At 45.2% G+C, this 4,533-nt stretch overlaps 1 protein-coding gene across 1 annotated transcript in view; it reads right to left on the bottom strand.

Annotated features, from left to right (window-relative positions):
• Positions 1-1,161: 1,161 nt before the first annotated feature.
• The window catches only part of Hmg20a (high mobility group 20A), a 73,971-nt gene continuing 70,599 nt past the window's right edge, over positions 1,162-4,533 (bottom strand). Inside the window, exon 10 of the mRNA XM_021172497.2 lies at positions 1,162-3,559. The gene's annotated coding sequence lies outside the window, so the exon portion shown is untranslated. The remainder of the gene's footprint in view (positions 3,560-4,533) is intronic.

Raw genomic sequence — 4,533 nt, 5'->3', positions numbered from 1 at the left:
GGTTATTTTCAAAATGTGAAGCAGCAAAGGAGAAACAATGTAGCCTTCGTTAATATAGGAAAATTTCTGCTGCCCAGTCTATGTTCAATACTTTCTCCTACTAAACTTCTATAATCGAGCAGTTGAAGTCCACACAGTGATGTTTCTAGGATTCTTTAATAGCCCACTACAGTGATGTGATTGCAAGGACTGAGTGTGATTTCCAGGGAAGTCTCTGGGAAATCAGGCTTGCCCGTTTGCCCTTGCCTCCTCCTCAAGTTGCCAGGAATTTCAAAGGGATGGCCGATGGCCAAGTAGCTGTGTTGGAACACAAGGTGACCTTGAAAGATGTGCTACACTGTGGGACAGACAGGAACCTCTGTATCAGTTTTGGACAGGCTTTTTTTTTTTTTTTTTTGGCACACTGTTTTATGAAAGAGACACACACTTCTGATTTGAGCCACAGTTGACTTGGGTTTTTGCTAAATGTAATCAAACCCAGTCCTGCCTCTGATACCATGATGACTCATTCTTGGCACTTTTCAAAGTATGGTGGTTTCTTTTCTTTTTTATTTATTTATTTTTTATTTTTTTAATTAATTTTTTTAATTAGGTATTTTCTTCATTTACATTAGTATGGTGGTTTCTTTAACCAAATTCTAGCCTTCTAACAATACGGTAAGAAAGTCAAGGCACTTGTGATGTCAGAAGAGGAGGCCTGAGGTGACACAATGCAAGACTTGCCCAGGGCCACACTACTGTCACCAGGAGGAGAGTGGGCTCTGAAAGCCAAGGCTGCCTCGTCCTAAAGATTTCGAAGCCTTTTAAAATATCTTGATTGGTAAGTGTGGTTATTTTTAAAAAGCAGAAATTTAAGCACAACATTTCATCTGTCAAAAGATCAACAAACAAGGGACTTCAGAGTCACTCACTTAAAAACATTCAAGTTGCTTCCAGAATAAGCACTGCTGCTGCATGAAGCAGAGTGTAGCTCACAGTACTGTTCTAGGGAACAGTGACAGAGCTGCACTGTCAACAGGTAAAGACGGCTTGAACCAGCAATTAGGAAAACGAACGTGTGTCTGTCTGCTCTAAAAGCCTAGCAGACTTGATTAATGGAGAGAGGGAAAAAACAGAAGCAGAACTTTCTTGTTCCAATGCAAGCAAAACTGGTCACATGGATTCCACACAGAAAAGTTTTAATGAGACAAATGTCAGGCAAGCACATCAACTTCTTAGAGAAAATCCAAAAGTTTAATTATGAACGCTTGTACAGAAACCTGGCAATTCAACGGCTCCAAACACATGTACACAATATTTCGTTTTCTAAAATGTGTCAGAAATAAAGCCCCTCATCTCCCTTCCCCAGCTGCTCCTGTGTTTTAAGAAAAAAAAAATGGAATGGAATGTGTAACACTGAGTTGGTAACTGCTTCCTTCTTGAGGAGAGCTTGCAGGTGCAGGGTCAGCGATGAACCTTCAGGGGAAATAAACCCTTGTGCCAGCTTGCACCCTGACATCCTCTCCTCTGTGTTGAGCATGGAGTGAGAGAAGGTGGAACAGACCAGCTCTATACAACCTGACTGAATCCCCACTGAATCCCATCTGCTGGGAGAGAGAGGCAGTATTCGAAAGGAAGCTACTGCTGTAACAAGGACTCCAACCTGGAGATTCCCTTGCTAGCCTACTGAATTCTGGCTATGCAAATGTGTCTAGACAAGATGAGGTATCACATCTGTAAAGAGGAGAATGATCGATCATCTTTGGACCAAGCCATAGCTTTATCTGGCCGTGAAGATCAGTGCTATGGAAACGGTGCGGAACTGCACACAGAGAGAAACAGCAATAAGAGGAGGAAGGAAGAAAGGGCAGGAAGCATCTGGTTGAAGACAGACAAACTCCCAGAACCGGCTTGGGTGTCCTTCTGCCACAGACAGTGAGTTCTAGCATGGGCTTAGCAGGCAAGCAATCTAAGAAGCAAAAAACAGCAGCCGAGGGTGGGGAGCCGGGACGGCACACAGGCTGCAGAGCTGGCTGCCTGTGCAGCAGTGAGTGATGAGTGGTATGAGGGTTTCAGCGCATGGAATTCAATGTGCTCACATAGCTCATTACTACTGCTGCTCCCTTTGGACTATCTAATAGAGCACACAGGAGAAGTGCAGAGAAGACAGGGTGGTGCAGCCACAGCATGGGGGCTCTGGCTTATGGGCAGATTGTGAGGGACCACACTCCATCCCCCTGCCTTTGGTGGCCTAGTGCCTAGATAATGGGCTCAGCATGCTCTGCTTTGGTTCCAAAGATCTCAGCTGCCACCTCTAGCCTTGTGCTCTAGAGCATAAAAGGAAAATAAAAAAATAAATCAAACCCCAAACCTACAACCAAACCAAACCCTAAAACCAACCCAAAACCCCAAATCCAACCCAAAAACCGAGAACCAACCCTGAGGAGAGAAACAGAACCTGTTTGTTTTTGTGGTTAAACAACAACAACAACAACAACAAAATTCCTTAGTAAGGAGAGGGAGAGAAGGAAGCTGTCTTTTCCACAGATTTCATAGATTCGGCAGTTGGTGGCTACAGAGGAAAGCAAAACACAAGCGGAGTCCACCATGCCTTTCTGTGAGCTCAAGAGACTTCTTCCAAAGAAGTTCCCATCATCTTAATGCATGGACCCGCGCACCAGGGGACAGTGCTGCTGAGTTTCCACTTAGTCAAATGTCGGCTGCTTTCCAACACCAAATGTGCATTAACTTGCCTCCTCCCTCTCTGCCAATGACCTTTTCCTCAGCAAAAGTGCTCCACAAGACACTGCCAACAGATGGGGACTGGCGGCCTTGCTGTGGCTGGGATTCCATGTCTGAGCAGGAGTAATGCTCAGAGATCAGCAGGCAGGACCAGGAAGGATGGAGAGAGCATTGTCCTTCAGGGCAGCAACCACAGAGCCTGCTGAGGGGCTGGCACCCACTGAGCACCACGCAGGGCACGAAACAGTGCCTGGCTCCACAGGGCACTGTCAACAAGAAGCTCTGTTCTTTGGAGTCACAGCAGGGTAGTGATGGAGAAGATTGGGTCCATCCAATGAGAATTCTCCTTCCAAGTCCCGCTGAGCAACAAAACCCAGAGGTCAGAAAATGGTGATGTGTAACTTGGTGGGAGTGAAGAAAAGCAGTCCCCCAGAGGCATTTAAAAAAGTGACATCTGGGTAAGAAAACTGGAGTGGGATTGTAACCGTGAGAAATCTTCCTTTTTGCTGGGGAGAGAAGGAAGATGTCAGTCGCTGTTGTCAGAAGAAAGTATGCAGATCCACTTCAGCAGAAATGGAAGCGAGAGGACTCCAGGAAGACTCTGAAGAGAGTGAGGGGGCTGTACACTTCCAGAGCTGCACACAGGGCATTTCTACAGAGTTCACGCATCCATCTTTGTTGCTCCCTCACACAGCTTCCTGGGATGAAAGCACTTCACTTACTGACAATTCTTTCACAGGGAGGGATCTGTAGTCCTCTGCCCCGTCTCAGTTCAAATGTTTGTGGGCAGCTTCTCATTCTGCACAAGTGTACACACTACATCCTGGAGCACTAAGATCTGTAGAATATAGAGAGAAAAACAAACAAACAAACAAACACCAAAAAGGTAACTGCCAGTCAGAAGGAGTTAGGGTTATGGATTTAAAAATGCTTTGTTTGATTTTTGAGGGGGTTATAACAGGAAAATATGAAATAAAGACCTCATAAAGCTGCAGGCATGCACTAGTGAGAGGCTTCAGACATTTCAATGAGAAATATGGTCCTGCTCTAGTCCTGGATCCAAGAGAGGCAAGAAATCAGCAGCCACCCATCAAAAAGCAATGATCAGAGAAATCTGATGAGAGAAGTTAGTGGCTCACTTCAGTCCACAGCATGTACGGCCAATCAAAGCCAGTTTTCCTTAAGGATAAAACTGAGGATATCTGCTTGTACAGGAACGTGTTTATGCGTGTTATCAACCATTTTCTTACTGATTAAAAACAGTCATCAGACCAGCAAGATGGCTCAGTGGGTAAAGAAGTTGCCCGCCACTCCTAATGACCTGAGCTCAGTCTCTGAGACCCACAGAGTGGGAGAAGAGAACCAACTCCTGGAAGTTGCATTGTAATCTCCATACCCACACTGTGCCATGTCCATGTGCATAAAGACAGACAGACAGACAGACAGACAGATACAATGAATAAAATGTAATAAAGATACACAAAAATAATAATCTCTAATCTTCAAATAGCCAAACTCTGTGATTCACTAGACACTGGGCAATGCATGGACTATGACAGTCACGGTGATCACATCTCAGCATAAACACACTCCAAGTTCTGTCTGTGTCTCTAAATGCCAGTTAGCCACAAGAAAGGGAGGGTAATTCTTCCATTGTATATCTATAAAAAAAAATTAAAATGGCTGGACAAAAGTCACCAAGATCAGCTGGGCGTGGTGGCACATGCCTTTAATCCCAGCACTCGGGAGGCAGAGGCAGGCAGATTTCTGAGTTCGAGGCCAGCCTGGTCTACAAAGTGAGCTCCAGGACAG

Source organism: Mus caroli, chromosome 9 (assembly GCF_900094665.2).
Source record: "Mus caroli chromosome 9, CAROLI_EIJ_v1.1, whole genome shotgun sequence".
Lineage (NCBI taxonomy): Eukaryota > Metazoa > Chordata > Mammalia > Rodentia > Muridae > Mus > Mus caroli.
The sequence above is the reverse complement of the archived record's forward strand: the minus strand, read 5'-3'. Positions and strand labels throughout refer to the sequence as shown.